This window comes from Salvia hispanica, chromosome 5 (genome assembly GCF_023119035.1).
Source record: "Salvia hispanica cultivar TCC Black 2014 chromosome 5, UniMelb_Shisp_WGS_1.0, whole genome shotgun sequence".
Taxonomy (NCBI): domain Eukaryota; kingdom Viridiplantae; phylum Streptophyta; class Magnoliopsida; order Lamiales; family Lamiaceae; genus Salvia; species Salvia hispanica.
This window is the reverse complement of record NC_062969.1, coordinates 7,887,099-7,899,500: the sequence shown is the minus strand read 5'-3', so window position 1 is coordinate 7,899,500 and position 12,402 is coordinate 7,887,099. Positions and strand designations below refer to the sequence as shown.

Below are 12,402 nucleotides of genomic sequence, written 5' to 3'. Positions count from 1 at the left end.
ATGTTGGGGTCTGGGGCTGTTTGATGAATTGCTTCAGTGCACCAGAATACTTGAGAATTAGAGCATTTCTCCATGATATGAGAAGGAGATATACAGGTTTTTTTATTAGCCGTGAAGACAAATTACTTGCATAGGAATAGATGATCTTGAATTTGGCATCATTTCAGTTTCTGTTTTGAAATAGTAAAAAATGATTTTGTTGCATATGTTACAATTAAGGAGCAGATTTAGAAATACGAATTTCACAAGTACCATAAGTTACATAGAAAATGTATCAAAGCATATTGCTTTCTGAATATACACCAAAAATCAGTGAGCTTGGTAAGGAATAAAATAAGCCTAGGATATTTCAAACAATTTTGGCACTTAACTCGGGAGACAGGGCAAGGTATAAATAGCCCTTTTCCTAAAGGAATTTCAATTTCCCCTTCGCTGCAGAAGCTTTCAACAATTGAAGACGACACGTTGCCTTTTGAGCCCCCACCAAGTTGGAGCATTCATCGGCAGACCCAAGAGTCACAGCAAAGTAAAGATAAATAGTGCACAGAACTACAAGGAGTGCGAGGGCTATCAGGAGGAATTGATGTCTCTGAACAAGGGTTGTGCAGCTTCCCAGTTCTGTGTCTCGCAAGTGTTGCTTCCTAGGTGAAGGTGGAGAGAATGCAGTCTGTGTCTGCGACCTCCGATGAGGTGAAGTTATAACTTTGTCAACAGCCATGTCCTGAGTTGCTTCGCTCCTGCACGTGTTTTATCCATGATATACGAGGTGGATATAACATCCAAAATGCAGGATCATCTCAAAGACCAAAAAGGGCCTCAGAAACACAATAAACAACACCAAACTGATTGCCAGACATAACAGATAACACAAACAAAGATGCATTGCTATTTGGTAAGCAATATTCTTGATCCATTGTAATCATTAATCATGCTTAAATGTTGAAAGCTACATAGAAATTTAATCAGGATGAGTTCATTACCACACACCGTATCCACGCTATCTAGAAATAAGCTTAGCATAGGGATTGATTTGTTGCCGCATATAGTATATTAGCTCATTCCTAAAATGAGAATGCATTCATTCGGATTAATGTAGATAATCATGAAATGTAAGCATAATTAATCACATTTAAAACCTAACAAGACTATAAGGTGCGAGTGTCATTAAGCTCATTGCCATCCATTTTCTTTTCTTAAGAAATTCAACTCCATCAAGAAAACACACACAAGATAACAACATAATTTCACAGCATTGAACAAACAGCAAATTAAACCCTAAATATGATTACAAATTATCACATAATCCAATAATCTCCTCAAATTCCACTGCATTCTTTCTTCCCCCAATCACCAATGCCAGATCAGATCAAGAAAGCTCAGACGGCTAAATATTTTAGAATAAAATCGCGTATCAGCAATCTGTTAGAATTCAAGTCGATCCGTACGCTGAAACCCTAATCACAAAATCCTATCTTTCCACTAAATCATAAACAATAAACGGCAAAGAACTCCAAACTAACACGCAATCAATAAAGAATACGACTAGCGCACTTCACCCAAACCTAAATCATAAAAATCGCACACAATAGAAGCAAGAAAACAGGCAGATCTATTCTAAATCAAGAACATACCTTCCTGTCGCTGACAACGGGGAGGAAAGAAAAGAAGCTTTAACGAAAATACGCTGACACGGGTTTCTTCAAACCCAAATAATCGAATTTGTTTTCTACGTATCTAATAGTAATACAATCACTCAACGAATTATTCTGCGATTTTGTGTGGGCTTGTGACTCGGGTAGATATATAAGTCCAGTTGCCGGCGAGAACGCGCTTCGCACTTTCCAACAGAGATGCAACTAGAAATGGGTTTGAGAAACAAGTGAGACACACTCTTATTTTCTTTTTTCCATTTACTATCCCTGATTTAGTGCGTTGCATTTATATTTATATCATTGTCTTGTTTGTTTAAAATTTAAATTTATAGTATTTAATATGGTTTCTCATTAAATGGTTTTGACTTTTCAGTATAATTCTACTCATTTATAAGACTACATATTCTTTATTTTTTACAGTGGGTTATTATTAGTGCGTCGTCAATGTGCAAATGCAAAGACCATGAATTAGACTAAACTAGTGGAGTATATTTCTTTACTACTACATGAAAAAATGAATGAAGTATATACTCCAATCTTTAACAAATTTATCCATTTATCATTATATACTGTATTAGATATCGAATCAAACAGCTTACTAATAATAATAACAAGAGATTTATTATTTGATATATGAAATAAATTTATCAGCCAATCATGACATCTCCATTCTAGAATTGAGCTTTTGAAAATGATTGGGGTTGTGCCGTTGGGGTCACTATATCCACCCCTTGAAATTGTCTAGGGTCAGATAACCCTACTATTATGCCTTAATTAAATCTCAAACATGTCCCAATTATAAACAATGCATTTTTTCGAGTAATTAGATTATCCAGATTTAGGCTGATCAAAATATTGACTAAGACCTTGCTTAAATAAGGGATATGCCCTTTTCAATTGAGCAAGAAATTCACCTTTTTCTATGAAGACAAGTGCCCGTATCTTATTAGAAATTTAGTTATGAGTGTAGAACTTCTTTAGTAGTACTAATTTATTTTGTGGAAAATGACACGTTAAAATTTATTAAAGTTTTTACTTCCTAAATGTGACATCATTAACCGAAATGTACATTATTTAGCATAATTACGTATTATTATATTTTTATTTGGATTCTAGACATATTTAGTGGGTAGTATACGATAAATAAATTTTTAGTAATAGTAAATCTTGCTATTATTGTGTTTAGAATATATTTATATAAATATCAAATAAATTCAAATGGCAATGAATTAAAATGTGCAACTAATTTCCCTAGATTATGAAAAAAGTCTTCATGTAAGACAAAATATGTATATGGGTTAATATGTGCAAGTTAGATGTCCTAATTAATTTATATGCTATTCTTAATTTATACTCCTATCATTCTCACAAAAGAAGTCACATTTGTGGGCGACACATGATTTTAGGAAGTTTATGTATGCCCGCCCTTTTTACTCCCTAAGACTTTTAGAAAACCGACCTATTAATATATATATACATAAGTTTCGCGTCTAACTTCTTTTACTTCTTGATATGATTAATCGTTGCGGAGTAAATTTTTGTGTAGTGAATGAAAATAGTGTTGTTATATATGGTATATAGTTTTCCCAAATAGAAGTCCGTTTGTGAAGACCGAGCTTCAAATAAAAGTTCATACACGTTCTACATTGAGTTCAACGTTTGACTAAAAAAATAGAATAAAAATACTTTCCATGCCCTTCGGATCTCGCTAAATAGTCACACCTTGAACCCCGATGCCGACACGAATGGATAAGAAGCGTGTTAAATCATGACGAGGCGATCGACGAAATCATATCACTTCAAACACGCATACCAAATGACGGCTCACATTTTCCAAATGACGGTTGTATTTGGTGAACGTCTTTTTAAGCGACAAGACATAATATTATTGCCATTTTAGGCATAAAGAATGATTGACGTGACGACTTGCCACCCTTGGACGATGCATTTCCTTCTTAAACCAAGCTATTAACCATGTAAAGCCATGCATTCTTTTTCTCTATAAATACAACACAACTTCATCACCTACACTTTTGCTTCACCACAAAAATCTCTAAACAAATTTCACTTCCAGTAATGATGCTAGCAAGTTCTTGAAGAAGAAGGGTTTATTCTCTACACACTACATTCTTCTTTTTCCTTAAGGTATTTATCCTTAACCATTTGATTTCCTAAGCTTTACTTCACATTTGCTTTTCATCACACCATGTAGTAAAATTCATCCAATTTAGCAACATTTATGCATCGAGCTTCTCTCACAATTTTCATGCCCAACTTAGACCTTGAACATAGGACTCTTAGTTAATACCATTGCTACACTCTTTTTATACATGGACACGACTTCTCTCTTAAAACTAACTTTAAAATCAAATGTATTCAAAGTGTTTTCATAACATTAGCCCATTGAACTCTCGATATTTTTAGCTGCGTACACAATATGGAATATCAAGCTTCCTGGGTCCAGAGAATCCACTAGATCACAAGGTCTAGGAACTCGCGGAACGCTGAAAGATCTCGGTCGTTGGACACACAGTATATCACTTCAAAACCCTCAACCCGCGTATACTTGAATTAGTATAGGGAAGTAGAGATCGATCCCACGAGGACAGATACGAAATCATGCATTTAAAGGGCTTTTGGGTGGTTTGGCTACTGCCACGCAAATTTGGGTTGAGGAACTTATACTAGATAGAGGAAAAGAAATTGAACTATCTCTAGATCTAGAAACAGGAAAACATCCACGTAACACAGATTGACATTATATCATCACTATCTTCAAACCAACTTCCTAGATCTAGTAATGTTACTACCTAATCTAGCTAGACAGACTCGATGCATGCAGTGGGACCATTTTTCCAAAAATAGAAGTGTACGACCAAAAAGCTGCAAAATAACCAATTCTAAGCCGAACTACCTACAAAACGCAAGGCATCATCGGAATTTAACTGAAACATGATGAAAACAGAACAATGCTAGCAACTCAACGGCGACCAACAGATCGGACGTCAAAAAACGCCGAGAAACAAAACAAAAAAAACTCAGATCTCTATCTCCTAGATGAAGTAAAACAAAAACGAAAGCAGAAGTTCAAAATCCATGCATAATTCAATTCCCCTGTTCAGATCCACACTTCGGATGCTAAATTCACTCCGGATCCAAGCATCCGAGACAAACTCCGGTCTAAATCATCTCCATAACTACAGATTCACCAAATTCTCCACAAATCAACAACAACAACTACAGACCAACTCATATTCCCCAGATCAAGTACGCAAACATCCAACAAAGTGAATAACAATCAACCTCCGGAACAAACTCCTCAAAACATAGAATCAACATAAATCAACACAGAATCAACACCATCATAACATGAAATAAAATTCATAGATAAACAGCAAGTAGCAAAACGAACAAATCGACTTCGAAACGGCGAAGTTCGACAGAAATCAAAAACATAAACGCTGTAAAGTAAATGATTGTATCTTCGCCCTCCTTGAGGACGGTGTTGCACAGATTTTCCCAAAGATTAGACCTCTATTCTACCCCAGAATTCCCATTTCCCAAGTACGTGTGTGTGTGTGAGCTGAGAGCTATCGTCTATATCATGTGTGTTGCATGCTCCTCCTTATATAGGCGTGAAAGTGGGTCCAGCAGAGGCTTTTTGTGTGAATTGTCTTCTTTGCCCTCAGCTTCGGACTCCCCTCGTCTAGCCATTTTCTTCCTCGATTTTGCTCATTTTTCGCCTTCTTCCTTCGCTAGTCCACTTCCTTCAATTCTTCCTGGACCTGGAGAATTTCCTTCACACGCCTGGCTTAAACAATGTGTTAGACCCAGTAAATGGTGACTTTTCATCATATAACCGATGCATGAAATTAGCCTTATCACCCGTACATGTTTAAAGAAACATAGAATGCTCAAACATAGAAATCCTTGAAATAATACCATTTTCATAACAAGAATCTAGCAACATAGAGTATTTGTTTCTAAATCATCCTTGTACTAGAATTCTAGAGCAAGTGCCAACAACACCAAGCTTTCATCATCTTTCTCAACACTAAGTAATAACCAACCATAGCCACTACCCAATGAGAAAGAACTCAAGATGGAAATTAGATAACAAAGAGATAAAGAACTCAACTTTAGGAAGAAAGGTCGTGCTGCTACTGCTGTCACGAGGCAGCCACGCTGCTGTCACACGGGGGCAGCCACCGCTGCTGTTGCTGTCACTCGGTGGCAGCCACACACGTTCACACGCCGCTGCTCTCACGCACGCACACCCACCTCTTCCCTCACAGCCCAATTATTAATTTTTTTTTCATAAAGTTCAATTGACATTAACACTGTAAGAGGCTTGTATGTAGGGCTGGCAAATCGTGCGTGTCGGGTCGTTATCGTGTCGACACGATAACGACACGAAGACGATAACAACAAACACGAACACGACCCATTAAGAAAACCTCAAACACGAACACGAACACGACCCGCTACCCTCAGACACGAACACGACACGAACACGACACAAACCCATTAACGACACGAACCACTTCGGGTCAACACGACACGATAACAACATGTATTGAAAAATGAGATTGTAAGAGTCATTTAATAAGTATTGAAAAATAAAAATAATAAGAATTAATAATATTAAAATATTATTTGTTGACGGATAACACGAACACGACACGAACGTGCATTGTTAACGGATAACACGAACCCGACACGAACACGACACGAAATTTTCGTGTCCTTAATGGGTCGACAAGATAAGGACATGAACCCAATAAGCTCTGACCCAAACCCATTAATTTCGTGCCGGTTCATGTCGTGTTATCGTGTCGTGTCAAAAATTGTCAGCCCTACTTGTATGATACAATAATAAATAAATAAAAAAGACTCAAAATATTTAGGGAGCCACGAACTTATGATAATATGGCTGAATGTTGTACTTTGAATCTTATAGGACTCTTGAGAAGAAAGAGATAAGTAATACTCCTAAAATACATCTCAAATATCAAATAAAAGATCCGCTTCATAATAAATACAACATTTGAATATTGACACAAGATTTTTATCAATATTGTTTCCGTGTGTTAAATAAAAAGTGGAAATATATTTTATAATATTGATGTGAAAGAAGTTTTTCTTTTTAAAAAAAAATTACATCTTTTATAGAACAAATGAAAAGTGTGAATCTACTTTTGAACAAATGGACTACTACTCTACTACAAGACCGGCATAAGATTCACACAAGTAGTCGACACTGACGTCTTTCTTAAACTAGTGTTAACACCCGTGCTATGCACGGACCAAATAATTTTCGACTAATGAACACAAATTGTAAACAATAATTTTTTATAATCATTACATATATTTTATTTAAAAAAAGAAAATGATCCTGTAGTCCTACTCTTAAAAAAAGATTTTCTATTTGAAACAAAATTTAATACATTTGAGATTTGTGAGAAGAAGCCAAAATTGCTCACACAACTTAGATCGGAAGAGATTGGGAGCGTGAGAAATGAAGATAAAATATTTTTATAGGCTGGAAAATAGTAAAAAAAAAAGAAAAAAAAAAAAAGAAAACCGTAGTTCAGGCTATATCCGCAATGACGGGTTATAGTTCGGACTATACATAGGGCATGTGTATGGGGCGAGGCTTAGGACGTCCATCCGCAATGTCCGGGCAATAGTTCGCCCCATTGCATGCCTGCATAGTCCGGGCTATTTTCCACTCCATTGCTGATGCCCTAACTATTTAGATTTTCAAATATATTTCATTTTATCCAAAAGTCTCTAAGATTACATACCACGTGGTAAATATCAAAATCTTATCACTAAAATAAATGACCTTAAATAAGGGTATTTTATCGAATCATAATATACATTCTAAAATATTTAAATAGTAAGTAAATAAGGTATTTCATCTAATGATTACCTCCAAATAAATTATGGTTATTTTTAATCGTTAGTCTCACACGACGCCATTGAAAAGCCTTGATACTTTGTGTGTGTGTGAATATTCAGAAATAGAGAATAACAGGTTCCCTAGATACAGCAAATCCACTAGATCACGCGGTCTAGGAACTCGTTGAACGCGAGGAATCCCAGTCGCCGGACACACAAGGAACTGCTTTTAAAAACCCTCAACCACTTTACTAAACATAGCATAGGGAAGTAGGGATCGATCCCACAGAGAAGGATGCGTAATACTCATGTTCAAGAATTTGGGTGTGTTTTTGGTGTTGGCTGCTGCCACGCATTTTCTTGGGTTGAGGAAAATCAAAATTAACTTGACTTGGGAACTTTTAAAAATTCTTAAACTAACGGCTAGACCTAGGAAATAAAGCTACTATGGGGACCATGTCTGAAAAAAGCAAGGTACGAATGAAAAGTTGGCAGAATAACTAACTCTCGTACTAACTGACAACGACATCGTCTTCTACAACCAAATTGCATAAAACTTCTTAAGGAAAGCAACATAAGCAAAATTAAAACAGAGCAACTGACTTGAAATCAAATTAATGCATAACAAACGAAGAACTAAACAGATCTGCATACTCTAGACGAAGTAAAATAGAAATCAAGAAGAAAAAAAAGAATCTATCGAACAACTATCTTTCCACACGTCGAATCCAACCTCAGACGCTAAATCCACTCCGGATCCAAGCGTCCGACATGAACTCCAAACAACAGAAACCCTCCATCACGTCAGATTTAAGCCAGGAACTCCGAATACTCAAACAACCACAGATCTGTCACCAAATTCCATATCAAACACCTCAACATCAAAATAAACAGAGATCGACATAACATTTGAAGAAATAAACTAACAACAGAGAGATCTATGCAAATTGACTTGAACTTTAACTGCTAAACGCAGATCAACAAACGGTAAAACAAATAAGCATCATCATCATCAAGGTCGACTCCCAAAAGTGAAGTTCGACGGTAAAAAGAAGCAAGACAACTGAAATTAAAAGTAATTGTATCTTCGCCCTCACTTGGACGGTGTTGCCAACCACGAAATTTTCTAAAAAAAAGTAACCTTCCGTTCCCGACTACCCCAGATCCATTCCCAAGTGTGTGTGTAAAGTGTGTGAACTAAGAAGAGTGAAAAAGTGATGATTTCTTGCGTTGCATGCTCTTCTATATATAGGCGTTTGAGTGGGGCCCAACGAGGTATAGATAAGACTTTGATGCCCTCAGCTATTGACTCATCTGTCACGCCAATTTCCTTGTAATTCCTGCTCACTTTGCTCCTTTCCTTTGCTAGACCATCTCCTTCAGTACTTCCTTGATCTAGCGATTTTCTTCACACACCTGGCTTAGGAAAAGTGTTAGACCCAGCAAATTATAACATTTTTTTTCGCACATTACCGATGCATGAAATTAGCCTTATCAGCCATATTATCATTTTTGTCCACCTCAATTATGCAAGTAAAACCTTCATTTACATTGATATATATCTCCAGCCGAGAATAAATTATTCTTCCATCAGACAATAATAATGAAATTGCATGTCATCGATTTACATAACAGTAATTTTTATATATAATATAAATTTTATGTTTGACGCCTTAGCAAAAGAAAAAAGATGCAAAAATCATACACAAAAATAAATTTAATGTAATTGCAAGTAAAATCACCATTTACATTGATATAAATCTTAAAGCGAGAATAAATTATTCTTCCATCAGACAATAAAAATGAAGCTGCATGTCATCGATTTACATAACAGTAATTTTTCTCAAATAGTTGAGTCATTTTTCCATTTCGGGAAGTTTCTTCGTAGTTGAGTCATTTTCATATATAGTAATTATTTTCTCTTTCTTACTTTACTCTCTCTTACTTTTTTCTCTCTACTTTATTCTCTCCACCTTTTCTCTCTCTTACTCATTTTATCTATTTATTCAACACACTCAACATCCCTTTCTTAAACTCCATGCCGAAAAATTTTGCCTCAACTATAGTGAAACGGAGGGAGCAATAAATTTTATGTTTGACGCCTTAGCAAAGAAAAAAGATGTAAAAATCATACACAAAAATAAATTTAATATTTTAATTAAACCCTACATGTCTGCCGCCTTCCTCACCCCCCTACCCGTTTGCTGAAGGAACTGGCAGCGGAAACGCTCACATAAATCAATTACATAATAATTCTGATCTATTTAGCAGATTATTTAGACAAATTCTATTCGCACAATTATCACATGTATCATGCTCATAACTCAAATAAAACATGCTTTAAATTAATTGGAACCTAAAACATGCTTTTCTACGGTTTAGCCATTATACCTTGATGATTCTCCAAAGAATCGAAGATAGCTAGCGCCTTCTCCACGCGAAGATCTTTAGTACAAAACCACGGATCTTCTGTCTGGTTCCCGGACTGTAAACTGATATCAGGGTGGGCTGATCTCACCAGTATACTAGGACTTAAATAAAGAAGACGGAAAACCTATCCCCCGAAGGAGAGAAAAATCGTCCTCTACTAGAGAGAGAGGGGGACGAAAATTTTGAGTAAAAAAAAGTGTGTTTTCTGTCTCCTTTATTCTCCTATTTATATTAAGTCACATATTGCGCCTAGACAGGGATCTATGGAAGGCTTTGGATATGGGCTCCTCCAATTAGCTTTTTACTAATTAAATTAAACCCAATTTAATATAAGCTTATAATTGGAATATTACAAGCAGCCACTACAGAAGTAATATTGCACTCCCCATCCATATCCGAAATTATAAGTACTCCGGGTTTCCATTGCTTGATATTTATTTCCCGCGCTTAAGATTGAAACATCCATTAATTAATTATTGTCTGCTATGGACTTAATTAATTAATATCTTATTTATTCCAAGAGAGGACTCAGCAAGAAAATCTTATTTATTATTCATAGAGTAATTAAACTCCAACTAGCTAGGTTTCGAATAATAAAACCTTATTTCAAGCTTCTCTTGAGGATGTTATCAAACGAAACTCACCTCGCGCACGATTCAACATAATAGCAATCCTAGCACCGCTAGATATTAATTACCACTACCCAATATATCAGGCTTATTGGGTTGCGAAAAACCCGCACCATTTGGTAAGTCAAAGTAGCGCATAATCAATACCGTATGCTCAATGCTAACGTACATTGATTAAGAAATAATAATTTACAAGACCTCGTCTTTTAGTAGATAGCATAAAGACTGTCTCATTTGTTAGATCCATTCAGTGCAATACCACACCAACGTCATCTTATTTCAGTAAGACTTAGAAATAATTGGACTGAGATTGCAACCTTTCACCATAGGTAGTCTAAGTCTATCTGGGTTGTGAAATTCTTCTTTTTCTTTGTTCAGGAACTGACCGTGTTACCTTAAAGTGAACGACGCCCACAACCGGTCTACTAAAACAAAGACTTAGACTTTGTTAAGTTACTTATACATTTAAACATGTAATAAACATCCATTAAATGTAAAACATAACAACATTATGACAAAATAATTTGTTTATTCATTTGGAAAATAAAATAAGAGTTTTAACAGTATTCAATCACTCGAAAGGTGATTTCTAGTATACAAACTCTAACATTTGCCTAGTCTCTCGCCAACGCTAGTTCCCCCCTGAATCGCTGGCACCCCAGCCTGCCTCGCCGGCGCTTGTTCCGCCCTGCCTCGTAGGCACTCCTTCCGCCTGCCTTGCCGTCCACACATCGGCCGCCTGCCTCTCCTTCCACCATCCTGCTTCGCCGCTCCCTGCTTCACCACAACCGGCCAGGCTGTTTAGAGTGTCCACAATGGTGGCCCTCTTGGGCATGCCCAACAAACTTGGCCCTGCCCATGAATACTTGGCCACTACAATATTGGCCCTCCGGGCCACCAATTAAAATTATTTTTTTTTGCATTTTTTGTTATATTTTTTTAATTTAATTAGAATAAAAATTATTGGACTATAATAATTACAAAAAATTTAAATAAATTTTAAAAAATTTGATAATTACAAGTAAATACATTTATTGAAATTAGGGTGTGAATTGAAATTACAATCCTTAGTTAAAAAGTTGACCAATGTAATAGGGATTTAGTCTTAGAGATTGATTTGTTTCCTAAATTAATGCTAAATTAATGTATACAATTTTTCTATATCTCTCTCCATAACCATCGTCCTCCTCTCTCTCCATATCACTTCATCTTCTCCAAAATTCCTCTCCATAAATTAGCACAAAACTGAAAAAATTAAAAAAAAAAAAAAAAAATCTCACTTGGGCAGGGCCGCGCCTCTCGCTTCCCTGCAGTGGCGAGCTGCACCTCGCGTCCAAGGGCCTCGGCCTGGCCGAGAGCTCGACTCTCTCTCGTCCACCCCCCTGGGCCGCACCATCTCCTCGCCTCCGTAGTGGGGCGCCGCGCCTGGGGCGACTCCGAGCCAAGGGCCGCGGCCCTCCCACTGTGCTCTTATTACCACTTTCTTCACATCCTCTCAATTCAATTTTCTTATTGTAATATGATAGTTGTTGTAAATGCTATAGCAGTATTTATAATTGCTAAACTTCTTTAGTAAGCTATTGTCTTTCTATTGGATTGGACAGCCATTTCGCCCAATAATGATGTTTTGATTCTCAGCATAATTTTTTTGGAAGGTAAACAGAGTCCTCTATATACTATCCCTGATGCTTTTCCATTACTTTTCAGCAACATGCCTCGGATATGGAAAACTTTTCTGTAAGAGCATTTCATGTGTTCCACTTCAGTAAAATCATTTGTTTTATTAA

The 12,402-nt window shown here is 36.4% G+C and overlaps 1 long non-coding RNA gene across 1 annotated transcript; it reads right to left on the bottom strand.

The window, feature by feature from the left end:
• Positions 1-226: 226 nt before the first annotated feature.
• On the bottom strand, positions 227-1,923 carry LOC125186944. The gene is made up of 2 exons (XR_007170536.1): positions 1,632-1,923; positions 227-737 (listed from the first exon to the last, which is right to left on the bottom strand). It is a non-coding gene; the product is annotated as an uncharacterized LOC125186944 (long non-coding RNA).
• Positions 1,924-12,402: the final 10,479 nt, after the last annotated feature.